The 14,309-nt window shown below is 40.3% G+C and overlaps 1 long non-coding RNA gene across 1 annotated transcript; it reads left to right on the top strand.

Moving 5' to 3' along the window:
* The first annotated feature begins 4,237 nt into the window (after positions 1 to 4,237).
* Positions 4,238 to 13,443, top strand: LOC123126264 (uncharacterized). Its single transcript, XR_006461622.1, has 4 exons — positions 4,238 to 4,401; positions 4,542 to 4,648; positions 4,976 to 5,045; positions 12,795 to 13,443. It is a non-coding gene; the product is annotated as an uncharacterized lncRNA (long non-coding RNA).
* The last annotated feature ends 866 nt before the right edge of the window (positions 13,444 to 14,309 follow it).

Here is a 14,309-nt window from a genome sequence, read left to right as displayed (position 1 = left end):
CGTTCGCATACAACGGGTGTTGACGAGCCTAGCATGTACAGACATGGCCTCGGAACACACGCAATACACTTAGGTTGACTTGACGAGCCTAGCATGTACAGACATGGCCTTGGAACACGGAGGACCGAAAGGTCGAGCATGAGTCGTATGGAAGATACGATCAACATGGAGATGTTCACCGATCTTGACTAGTCCGTCTCACGTGATGATCGGACACGGCCTAGTTAACTCGGATCATGTTTCACTTAGATGACTAGAGGGATGTCTATCTGAGTGGGAGTTCATTGAGTAATTTGATTAGATGAACTTAATTATCATGAACTTAGTCTAAAATCTTTACACTATGTCTTGTAGATCAAATGGCCCACGTTGTCCTCAATTTCAACGCGTTCCTAGAGAAAACCAAGCTGAAAGATGATGGCAGTAACTATACGGACTGGGTCCGGAACCTGAGGATCATCCTCATAGCAGCCAAGAAAGATTATGTCTTAGAAGCACCGCTAGGTGAAGCACCAATCCCAGAGAACCAAGACGTTATGAACGCTTGGCAATCACGTGCTGATGATTACTCCCTCGTTCAGTGCGGCATGCTTTACAGTTTAGAACCGGGGCTCCAAAAACGTTTTGAGAAGCATGGAGCATATGAGATGTTCGAAGAGCTGAAAATGGTTTTCCAAGCTCATGCCCGGGTCGAGAGATATGAAGTCTCCGACAAGTTCTTCAGCTGTAAAATGGAGGAGAATAGTTCTGTTAGTGAGCACATACTCAGAATGTCTGGGTTACACAACCGCTTATCCCAGCTGGGAGTTAATCTCCTGGATGACGCGGTCATTGACAGAATCCTTCAGTCGCTTCCTCCAAGCTACAAGAGCTTTGTGATGAACTTCAATATGCAGGGGATGGAAAAGACCATTCCCGAGGTATATTCAATGCTGAAATCAGCGGAGGTGGAGATCAAAAAGGAACATCAAGTGTTGATGGTGAATAAAACCACTAAGTTCAAGAAGGGCAAGGGTAAGAAGAACTTCAAGAAGGACGGCAAGGGAGTTGCCGCGCCCGGTAAGCCAGTTACCGGGAAGAAGTCAAGGAATGGACCCAAGCCCGAGACTGAGTGCTTTTATTGCAAGGGAAGTGGTCACTGGAAGCGGAACTGCCCCAAATACTTAGTGGACAAGAAGGCCGGCAACACCAAAGGTATATGTGATATACATGTAATTGATGTGTACCTTACCAGTACTCGTAGTAGCTCCTGGGTATTTGATACCGGTGCGGTTGCTCATATTTGTAACTCAAAACAGGAACTACGGAATAAACGGAGACTGGCGAAGGACGAGGTGACGATGCGCGTCGGGAATGGTTCCAAGGTCGATGTGATCGCCGTCGGCACGCTACCTCTGCATCTACCCACGGGATTAGTTTTAAACCTCAATAATTGTTATTTAGTGCCAGCTTTGAGCATGAACATTGTATCTGGATCTCGTTTAATTCCAGATGGCTACTCATTTAAATTCGAGAATAATGGTTGTTCTGTTTATTAGAGAGATATGTTTTATGGTCATGCCCCGCTGGTCAATGGTTTATTCTTGATGAATCTCGAACGTGATGTTACACATATTCATAGTGTGAATACCAAAAGATGTAAAGTTGATAACGATAGTCCCACATACTTGTGGCACTGCCGCCTTGGTCACATTGGTGTCAAGCGCATGAAGAAGCTCCATGCAGATGGACTTTTGGAGTCTCTTGATTGCGAATCATTTGACACGTGCGAACCATGCCTCATGGGTAAGATGACCAAGACTCCGTTCTCCGGAACAATGGAGCGAGCAACCAACTTATTGGAAATCATACATACCGATGTGTGCGGTCCAATGAGTGTTGAGGCTCGCGGAGGATATCGTTATGTTCTCACTCTCACTGATGACTTAAGTAGATATGAGTTGGGCACGTTACCGTTCACGTATTTAGGTATACCCATCCATCATCGTAAGCTGACTAGCAAAGAGTGGAAATGCATCGAGGATCGTTTCAAGAAGAAACTGAGCTGTTGGAAAGGGAAGCTCATGTCATATGGAGGGCGATTAATTTTGATTAATTCAGTCCTCACCAGTATGCCTATGTTTCTTCTATCCTTTTTTGAAGTCCCGGTGGGTGTCAGGAAGAGGCTAGACTTCTATCGATCTCGATTCTTTTGGCAGAGTGATGAGCTTAAACGAAAGTATAGGCTTGCTAAATGGGATATAATCTGTAGGCCAAAGGACCAAGGGGGTCTAGGTATTGAAAATCTGGAAGTCAAAAACAGATGTCTCCTTAGCAAGTGGCTGTTTAAACTTTCGTCCGAGTCGGAGGCTACTTGGGCTCAGATTTTGTGAAATAAGTATCTTCAGTCTAAAACCTTGGCCCAGGTGATAGTGAGGTCGACTGACTCACCATTTTGGAAAGGATTGATGAGAGTCAAGCCACTCTTTTTTAACAGGACTAGGTTCTTAGTCGGAAATGGAGCTAATACGAGGTTCTGGGAGGATACGTGGCTTGGGGGGACTCCCCTTGCACTTCAATATCCTTCTCCGTACAATGTTGTTCAACGTAGAGATGCTTACGTTGCAACCGTTCTACAATCCACTCCCCTCAATATTAGTTTTCGGAGGACACTAGTTGGAAATCGTTGGGAGGCCTGGCTTCATCTTGTAAGACGTTTGATGGATGTCCAGTTGTCTCAGCAGCCAGATCAGCTGTATTGGAAACTAACTAAGAACGGCGTGTTCTCGGTCAAATCCATGTATCTGGACGTCATAAACTCTAGCGTCATTCCTTCCTCGAAGCACGTTTGGAAAGTAAAGGTACCTTTGCGAATCAAACTGTTTATGTGGTTCGTGCATAAACAAGTTATTTTGACTAAGGATAATCTGGCAAAACGCAATTGGGTGGGTTCTGCTAGATGTAGTTTTTGTGACCATAACGAAACTATCAAACACCTCTTTCTTGATTGTTCGCTCGCTAAGATTCTATGGTGGTCGATTCATATTGCTTTTAATATTAATCCGCCTACGTCCATCAACATGTTATTTGGAACGTGGCTTGATGGGGTTGACTCCGATACAGCGAGGCACATTCGCGTTGGCGTCTGTGCTTTATTATGGGCAGTCTGGAACTGCAGAAATGATTTGGTTTTTAACGGATCAACGAACATTCATTTTTTGCAGGTTATCTTCAGGGCCACAGCGTTGATCCGTATGTGGTCGCTACTCACTCCGACGGAGGCTAGCGGGCGTTTGGTTACTGCGTCTACCCGATGGGAGATGGTAGCTCGGGATATTTTCAACCGGTTTGGATGGCGGTCATGTAATAGGATAGGCATGTAGTGCTCCTATTTTTTTTTTGCCAGCCGGTTGTGGCTTTTCTGTTTAGCTCTTATGAGCGTTTTGTTTTTTTTCATACTTCGAGACTTGGAGACTTGTTGCTGGTTTTTATTAATAATATGAGCCGTATGCATCTTTCTGATGCAGAGCCTGGGGTAAAACCCCTTTTTAAAAAGAAAAAAAAAGGGTGGATGAAGGGAAGTGGCAAAAAATGTAAAAAAATATATAATAATTATTACAATTCAAAAAACCTGCATCATGAATATTTGTACAAGTCGTACAGGCCAACAAGGAGTAGCACCCGTACCAGGAAAGGCAAAGGAGAGAAGTTAAGCTAAACTCCCTCATTAAGACAAAGTCCTTCATTCAAGCTAGAATACTAAGCCATGCATGCGAACTGAACTATTTAGCCATGCAAGGATGGCTTATATAATGCTTCAAGGCATGCATTAGTGCTCTCAAGTCTTGAAATAAAATAGCATGGCAAACAAGAGGACAAGAATATAAAACTACGATGGGGACAAGGTCTTCATTTTGGACATATCTTCGGTTTGGACAAAATCCTCTATCGGGACGAGGTCTTCAGTCTAGACAGAATCCTCGATCTAGACAAAAGTCTTTGAAAACAAAAACATAGTCACGCACTGGAATCATGCATGGCTAGACTATGCAAACAACGATGCTTGAGTGCGCAAACTACAAGGAATGCATGGTAGATAAAATATTAGGGTGGTTCATCATCTCACACGAAGGAACATGCATGACGTTTCAACCAGTGAAGTTGTCTCGTGGCATGCAACAGTGCACAAGCTATAGAGGAATAAAGAAGGGATCGCACGGTGTCCCTTGCACACTATAAAAGGATGACGACTGAGCGCTACAAAAGACACAAAGCACCAGACTCCACAGCATCAACACTCTTAGAGCAAGAGCACCACAGCCTCCCAGTCATTAGTAGTTGTAGATGTTTCATCTCCACTTGTAATAAAGCCTTATGTTGAAGGCATTGTATCATCAGGTAGCGAAGATTGGAAGGAAGAAGGTAGTCTTCTTATTTCCTGTATAATTCCTTCAGGTCTCCCGAAAGGAAAAATCTTATGTAAATTATGTTCTGAAATGCAGTAGTTTTGTGTTTCACTTGGTTTCCTTATTATTACTTAATGTGATGAGTTCTTATGCTAGGGATCCTATAGGAGAAATCTCTGTCGGGAGTTTACCCTTGTGTGGCGTCTGATGAGAACCTTGTGGCCATAGAGTGTTCCCTTCAGATGGAACTGCCTGGCAAGACGGTAGGAATTTATCCCATAAGTTCGCAAACAAAACATCAATTGAATGACCTTAGCTACTTCTGAAGCAACATGGTGAAAATATGGCGAGTACCGAGTAGGATTAACACAACCACTGCACACACGGTCGACCATTTTCTTAGTTTCCCAACCTTTAAAAATCATACCAAAAACAAATATAATATAATAATAAGAATATCTAATTAAATTAGATTTCCACTAACTATTTTTAATGCTAAATAATTTTGATTTTTTAATTAACTAGTTTTTATACTAAATAATATTTTGCTTGCAAAATGATGTTTATACTTGTGTGTTGGTTTTTTGCAGGACCTTTTAAGGCTGCAGAAACCAAGAAAATGACCGATGGTCTGTGTAGTGGTTGTGTTAGTCCTACTCGGTATGTTGCTTCAGAAGTAGCTAAGTTCACTTGATATTTTTATTGCAAACTTATGGGATAAATTACTACCATCTTCCAAGGCAATTCCACCCGAAGGAAACACTTCTCTACGGCCACATGGTTTGAATCAGATGCCACACAAGGCTAAACAAAGAACTATCGTCAGAGGTTTCTCCTATAGGATTCCTAGTGTACGAACTCATCTCATAAATGCATAATACAATAACCAAGTAAAACACAAAAGTACTTCATCTCACAACATAATTTACATATGGTTTTACCTTTTGGGAGACCCTGAAGGGATTACACAAGAAATAAGAAGAGTACCTTGTGCTACCTCTTGAGCACTGCGTTGGTTTTCCCTTGAAGAGGAAAGGGTGATGTAGTAAAGTAGCGTAAGTATTTCCCTCAGTTTTTTAGAACCAAGGTATCAATCCAGTAGGAGACCACGCTCGAGTCCCACGCACCTACACAAACAAATAAGAACCTCGCAACCAACGCGATAAAGGGATTGTCAATCCCTTCACGGTCACTTACGAGAGTGAGATCTAATAGATATGATAAGATAATATTTTTGGTATTTTTATGATAAAGAGAAATAAAGATGCAAAGTAAAATAAACGGCAATAGAAATAGCTTGTTGTTGGGAGATTAATATGATGGAAAATAGACCCGGGGGCCATAGGTTTCACTAGTGGCTTCTCTCAAGATAGCATAAGTATTACGGTGGGTAAACGAATTACTGTCGAGCAATTGATAGAATTGAGCATAGTTATGAGAATATCTAGGTATGATCATATATATAGGCATCACGTCCGCGACAAGTAGACCGAAACGATTCTGCATCTACTACTATTACTCCACACATCGACCGCTATCCAGCATGCATCTAGAGTATTAAGTTCATAAGAACAGAGTAATGCTTTAAGCAAGATGACATGATGTAGAGGGATAAACTCATGCAATATGGTATAAACCCCATCTTTTTATCCTCGATGGCAACAATACAATACGTGCCTTGCTGCCCCTGCTATCACTGGGAAAGGACACCGCAAGATTGAACCCAAAGCTAAGCACTTCTCCCATTGCAAGAAAGATCAATCTAGTAGGCCAAACCAAACTGATAATTCGAAGAGACTTGCAAAGATAACCAATCATACATAAAAGAATTCAGAGGAGATTCAAATATTGTTCATAGATAAACTTGATCATAAACCCACAATTCATCGGATCTCGACAAACACACCGCAAAAGAAGATTACATCAAATAGATCTCCAAGAAGATCGAGGAGAACTTTGTATTGAGATCCAAAGAGAGAGAAGAAGCCATCTAGGTAATAACTATAGACCCGAAGGTCTGAGGTAAACTACTCACACATCATCGAAGAGGCTATGGTGTTGATGTAGAAGCCCTCCGTGATCAATGCCCCCTCCGGCGGAGCGCCGGAAAAGGCCCCAAGATGGGATCTCACGGGTACAGAAGGTTGCGGCGGTGGAAATAGGGTTTTGGCTCCGTATATGATGTTTCCAGGGTACATGGGTATATATAGGAGGAAGAAGTACGTCGGTGGAGCAACGAGGGGCCCACGAGGGTGGAGGGCGCGCCTGGGGAGGTGGGCGCGCCCCCTACCTCGTGCCTCCTCGTTGATTGCTTTACGTAGACTCCAAGTCCTCTGGGTCACGTTTGTTCCGAAAATCACGTTCCCGAAGGTTTCATTCCGTTTGGACTCCGTTTGATATCCTTTTCCTTCGAACCACTGAAATAGGCGAAAAACAGCAATTTGGGCTGGGCCTCCGGTTAATAGGTTAGTCCCAAAAATAATATAGAAGTGTATAATAAAGCCCAATAAACATCCAAAACAGAATATAATATAGCATGGAACAATAAAAAATTATAGATACGTTGGAGACGTATCAAGCATCCCCAAGCTTAATTCCTGCTCGTCCTCGAGTAGGTAAATGATAAAAACAGATTTTTTGATGTGGAATGCTACTTAGCATAATTTTCAATGTAACCCTCCTAATTGTGGTATCAATATTCAGATCCGAAAGATTCAAGATAAAAGTTTAATATTGACATAAAAGTAATAATACTTCAAGCATACTAACTAAGCAATTATGTCTTCTCAAAATAACATGGCCAAAGAAAGTTCATCCCTACAAAATCATATAGTTTGGTCATGCTCCATTTTCGTCACACAAGAATGCTCTCATCATGCACAACCCCGATGACAAGCCAAGTAATTGTTTCATACTTTAGTAATCTCAAACTTTTTTCAACTTCCACGCAATACATGAGCGTGAGCCATGGATATAGCACTATGGGTGGAATAGAATATAATGATGGGGGTTATGTGGAGAAGACAAAAAAGGAGAAAGTCTCACATCAACGCGGCTAATCAACGGGCTATGGAGATGCCCATCAATTGATGTTAATGTGAGGAGTAGGGATTGCCATGCAACGGATGCACTAGAGCTATAAATGTATGAAAGCTCAACAAAAGAAACTAAGTGGGTGTGCATCCAACTTGCTTGCTCACGAAGACCTAGGGCATTTGAGGAAGCCCATTGTTGGAATATACAAGCCAAGTTCTATAACGAAAAATTCCCACTAGTATATGAAAGTGACAAAACAAGAGACTATCTATCATAAGGATCATGGTGCTACTTTGAAGCACAAGTATGGAAAAAGATAGTAGCATTGCCCCTTTTTTTTTCTTTTTTTTTTGGGGGCCTTTCTTTTTTCTTTGGCCTTTCTCTTTTTTGGGGACAATGCTCTATGAATGATGATCATCACACTTCTATTTATTTACAACTCAATGATTACAACTCGATACTAGAACAAAGTATGACTCTATATGAATGCCTCCGGCGGTGTACCGGGAAGGGCAATGAATCAAGAGTGACATGTATGAAATAATATGCATGGTGGCTTTGCCACAAATACGATGTCAACTACATGATCATGCAAGGCAATATGACAATGATGAACGTGTCATGATAAACGGAACGGTGGAAAGTTGCATGGCAATATATCTCGGAATGGCTATGGAAATGCCATAATAGGTAGGTATGGTGGCTGTTTTGAGGAAGATATAAGGAGGTTTATGTGTGATAGAGCGTATCGTATCACGGGGTTTGGATGCACCGGCGAAGTTTGCACCAACTCTCAAGGTGAGAAAGGGCAATGCACGGTACCGAAGAGGCTAGCAATGATGGAAGGGTAAGAGTGCGTATAATCCATGGACTCAACATTAGTCATAAAGAACTCACATACTTATTGCAAAAATCTACAAGTCATCAAAAACCAAGCACTACGCGCATGCTCCTAGGGGGATAGATTGGTAGGAAAAGACCATCGCTCGTCCCCGACCGCCACTCATAAGGAGGACAATCAAAGAACACCTCATGTTTCAAATTTGTTACACAACGTTTACCATACGTGCATGCTACGGGATTTGCAAACTTCAACACAAGTATTTCTCAAATTCACAACTACTCAACTAGCACAACTTTAATATCACTACCTCCATATCTCAAAACAATCATCAAGCATCAAACTTCTCTTAGTATTCAACACACTCATAAGAAAGTTTTTACTAATCTTGAATACCTAGCATATTAGGACTAATTTCACAATTAAAGCAAATTACCATGCTGTTTTGTAGGACTCTCAAAATAATATAAGTGAAGCATGAGAGAACAATAGTTTCTATAAAACAAATCCACCACCGTGCTCTAAAAGATATAAGTGAAGCACTAGAGCAAAAACTATATAGCTCAAAAGATATAAGTGAAGCACATAGAGTATTCTAATAAATTCTGAATCATGTGTGTCTCTCTCAAAAGGTGTGTACAGCAAGGATGATTGTGGTAAACTAAAAAGCAAAGACTCAAATCATACAAGACGCTCCGAGCAAAACACATATCATGTGGTGAATAAAAATATAGCTCCAAGTAAAGTTACCGATGGACGAAGATGAAAGAGGGGATGCCTTCCAGGGCATCCCCAAGCTTTGGCTTTTTGGTGTCCTTAGATTACCTTGGGGTGCCATGGGCATCCCCAAGCTTAGGCTCTTGCCACTCCTTGTTCCGTAATCCATCAAATCTTTACCCAAAACTTGAAAACTTCACAACACAAAACTCAACAGAAAATCTCGTGAGCTCCGTTAGCGAAAGAAAACAAAACACCACTTCAAGGTACTGTATTGAACTCATTCTTTATTTATATTGGTGTTAAACTTACTGTATTCCAACTTCTCTATGGTTTATAAACTATTTTACTAGCCATAGATTCATCAAAATAAGCAAACAACACACGGAAAACAGAATCTGTCAAAAACAGAACAGTCTGTAGTAATCTGTAACTAACGCAAACTTCTGGAACTCAGAAAAATCTACCAAAATAGGACGACCTAGATAATTTGTTTATTGATCTACTGCAATTGGAATCAGTATTTTATCACGTTCTGGTGATTTTTAACAATTTTTTTCGTGAACAGAAAGTTTCTGGAATTTTCAGCAAGCATAACTATCATCCAAGAAGTTCCTATAGGTTTAACTTGGCACAAACACTAATTAAAACATAAAAATAAATCTAACCAGAGGCTAGATCAAATATTTATTCCTAAACAGAAGCAAAAAGCAAAAAACTAAAATAAAATTGGGTTGCCTCCCAACAAGCGCTATCGTTTAACGCCCCTAGCTAGGCATAAAAGCAAGGATAGATCTAAGTATTGCCATCTTTGGTGGGAAATTCTTCAATAAGACACCTATAACCCCTAGGAGTTTCTTTCTTTTTATTAATTATCAAACTCCTAGGCACAAAATCAAGAAAATCATTTGTAGCAAACGGTTCCTTAATGATAGCAAAAAGATTGGGATGAACACTTATTGATTTTAAATCCGCAGTTTCCTTACTAGAGGATTCACCCTTATTTTTAGGAACATAAACAAGCTTGGCAATTTTGGTAGGAGGATTTGGAGTATTTTTAACGGAAGAAAAAGCAGACCCCAAGTTGGTGATAATTCCCTCAAGTTTATCGATTCTAGTAGAATCTTGATCTATTCTTTCATTAACTATGGGTTCTTTTTCCTTAAAACTTTTCAGAGTAACTCCCACCTTAGATCCATATTGGGTAATTTGGTTGTGGATCTTTTTATCCAAATTCTCAATCAACTCTACAGTAGCAACTTTATTTTCAATAATTTCAAGCCTTTGCATCACATGTTCCAAAGTTAACATAGTTCCATTAACCAAAAGAGGTGGTGAGCCAAACAAATCTATCATAGCATTATAAGAATCAAAAGTATGGCTACCCAAGAAATTCCCTCCGGTAATGGTATCAAGAATATATCTGTACCAAGGAGTAACGCCTACATAAAAATTGCGGAGGAGAACGGAAGTAGATTGCTTCCTGGTAGATCTATTTTGAGCATTGCAAATTCTATACCAAGCGTCTTTTAGATTTTCTCCCTCCCTTTGCTTAAAATTAAGAACTTCATTCTCGGGAGACAACGAAGAAGATAATGGACTAGCCATAACGACAAGGCAAGCAAGAAAGCGACGAAGGGAAAAGAGAGGGTGAATAAAATGGCAAGGGTGAAGTGGGGGAGAGGAAAACGAGAGGCAAATGGCAAATAATATAATGCGAGGGATAAGAGTTTGTGATGGGTACTTGGTATGTCTGGACTTGTGCGTAGATCTCCCCGGCAACGGCGCCAGAAATCCTTCTTGCTACCTCTTGAGCACTGCGTTGGTTTTCCCTTGAAGAGGAAAGGGTGATGCAGTAAAGTAGCGTAAGTATTTCCCTCGGTTTTTGAGAACCAAGGTATCAATCGAGTAGGAGACCACGCTCGAGTCCCACGCACCTACACAAACAAATAAGAACCTCGCAACCAACGCGATAAAGGGGTTGTCAATCCCTTCATGGTCACTTACGAGAGTGAGATCTGATAGATATGATAAGATAATATTTTTGGTATTTTTATGATAAAGAGAAATAAAGATGCAAAGTAAAATAAACGACAATGGAAATAGCTTGTTGTTGGGAGATTAATATGATGGAAAATAGACCCGGGGGCCATAGGTTTCACTAGTGGCTTCTCTCAAGATAGCATAAGTATTACGGTGGGTAAACGAATTACTGTCGAGCAATTGATAGAATTGAGCATAGTTATGAGAATATCTAGGTATGATCATGTATATAGGCATCACGTCCGCGACAAGTAGACCGAAACGATTCTGCATCTACTACTATTACTCCACACATCGACCGCTATCCAGCATGCATCTAGAGTATTAAGTTCATAAGAACAGAGTAATGCTTTAAGCAAGATGACATGATGTAGAGGGATAAACTCATGCAATATGATATAAACCCCATCTTTTTATCCTCGATGGAAACAATACAATACGTGCCTTGCTGCCCCTGCTGTCACTGGGAAAGGACACCGCAAGATTGAACCCAAAGCTAAGCACTTCTCCCATTGCAAGAAAGATCAATCTAGTAGGCCAAACCAAACTGATAATTCGAAGAGACTTGCAAAAATAACCAATCATACATAAAAGAATTCAGAGGAGATTCAAATATTGTTCATAGATAAACTTGATCATAAAACCACAATTCATCGGATCTCGACAAACACACCGCAAAAGAAGAGTTACATCAAATAGATCTCCAAGAAGATCGAGGAGAACTTTGTCTTGAGATCCAAAGAGAGAGAAGAAGCCATCTAGCTAATAACTATGGACCCGAAGGTCTGAGGTAAACTACTCACACATCATCGGAGAGGCTATGGTGTTGATGTAGAAGCCCTCCATGATCAATGCCCCCTCCAGCGGAGCGCCGGAAAAGGCCCCAAGATGGGATCTCACGGGTCCAGAAGGTTGCGGCAGTGGAAATAGGGTTTTGGCTCTGTATATGATGTTTCCAGGGTACATGGGTATATATATAGGAGGAAGAAGTACGTCAGTGGAGCAACGAGGGGCCCACGAGAGTGGAGGGCGCGCCTGGGGGAGGTGGGCGCGCCCCCCTACCTTGTGCCCTCCTCGTCGATTGCTTTACATAGACTCCAGGTCCTCTGGATCACGTTCGTTCCGAAAATCACGTTCCCGAAGGTTTCATTCCGTTTGGACTCCGTTTGATATCCTTTTCCTTCGAAACACTGAAATAGGCAAAAAAACAGCAATTTGTGCTGGGCCTCCGGTTAATAGGTTAGTCCCAAAAATAATATAAATGTGTATAATAAAACCCAATAAACATCCAAAACAGAATATAATATAGCATGGAACAATCAAAAATTATAGATACGTTGGAGACGTATCACCTTGTTCCTACCTTCATCACCTGATGATACAATGCAGTTAGTATAAAGCTTTATTACAAGTGGAGATGGCACAAAAACTACTACTACTAATGAGTGGGCGGTTGTAGTGCTCTTGCTCTACGAATGTTGTGATTCTCTGGAATCTGGTGTTCTGTGTCTTTTGCAGCTCTCAGTCCCCCTCTTTTTACAGTGCATGAGGGACACCGTGTGGTCCCTTCTTCTATTGCTAGTGTACTGCTACATGCCTTGACATAGTTTCATTAGTTGACGAATCATGCATGTTCCTTCGTGTGAGCTGATGAACCAGCCCAATATTTTATATACCTTGTATTCCATGTAGTCTGCATAATAAAGCATCGATGTTTGCATAGTCTGGCCATGCATGATTCCGATGTGTGACTGTGTTTTTGTTTTGGTTAGGAGTTTTGTCCAGATCGAGGATTTTTTCTAGACTGAAGACCTTGTCCTAACAGAGGATCTTTTTTCCAAAGTGAAGACCTTGTCTTGACAGAGGATTTTGTCCAAACTGAAGACATTGTCCCCATCATATTTTTATATTCTTGGCCTCTTGTGCCATGATTTTATTTCAAGACATCCATGTGTCGTTGCATGCCATGAAGTATTATGTAAGCCATCCATGCGTGGCTTAGTATTCTAGCTTGAATGAAGGACTTTATCTTGATTGAGGAGTTTAGCTTAACTCCTCTCATTTGCCTTTCCTGATACGGGTGATGCTCCTTGTTGGTCTCTACTTGCACAAATATTCATCCTACAGATATTTTAGGTAGGAGTCTTCCCCGCCCATATTATTGATAATACTTTATCAATATTCAGATTATATCAATATTCGGGTATAGATCCTCTGCACCCGAATAATTGATAGTCATATCAATTCATGTTCAGATATATTTGAGGATTATGCTTATGATCTTCTAATTGATTGGTTCCCGTGTTCGGCAATATCCATATGATCTTCATCGGAAAGATTGGGGTAATATTTTTTATCATATTCTTTCTTTAGATTTCAAAATTTCCATCATTTCCAATCATAATTCTTTTAAAATTTCTTCTTCTAGTTTTGCCTTCACTGATTTTGTGATCTCTTTATATTTTTCATTTATGTTCAAGTGTATGTATTCACTATCCAAGAGATCGGTTACTTTGAGAAGGCATTCTTTGGATGTCGGATATCTATGATGTAATAATTTTCCCCTATTAAGCTTCTTGCGCATTTTTAAGCTTCATTGATTTCGTCATATCTTTTCCATGACAAATGTTCATTGTTTTGTCTTGCATCAAAATTTTCTTTTAGAACATCTTCAATACTCATGTATATTTCTCGTTTGTTCCAATCAAATATTATATATAGTGTCTTTTCTTTTTACACCTTCCCTTTCGCAGCTTTGGGTGTGCCTTTCTTCAACATGTTAAAGTATTCTGATAGTCTATTAAGAATTGCCAACATGTACCTTTTTCCTTCTCTTTTACATTTATATTTAAACCAGAAATTATCGTGTGTGCATTGCTAGATTTCATCAATATGGATATGGCTCTTTTGTTTCAAATTGAATGCGCCATGTGTGAGCATATTTTTTTTTCTTCACCAAATAGAATGCTTCATTTCCACTAGGAAGCAGTCCTCTCTTCATTTCTGTAAAATTGACGAGCAAGAGAATACGTCATGTAAGCTATTATCCTTCCCTTTAGTATATTCAAATACTACTCCATAACCATTCCCTACAATAGTATCTTCAAATAAGACTCTTCTTCTAGTCAAACTTTTACTACTAATAATATGATTATAATATCTAAATATCGCTTCAGAGTCTGTTCGCACTGTAAATTCCTTATATCCTAAGTATAATCTGAAACAGTCTATTGTGTGCACTACCATAATGATTTCTGTATCAATATTATTGACTGTTTTAATTTATA

The sequence above is a fragment of the Triticum aestivum genome, chromosome 5D (genome assembly GCF_018294505.1).
Source record: "Triticum aestivum cultivar Chinese Spring chromosome 5D, IWGSC CS RefSeq v2.1, whole genome shotgun sequence".
NCBI classification, from domain to species: Eukaryota; Viridiplantae; Streptophyta; class Magnoliopsida; order Poales; family Poaceae; genus Triticum; species Triticum aestivum.
Note: the sequence above shows the minus strand (reverse complement) of the source record. Positions and strands in the feature narration are given on the sequence as shown.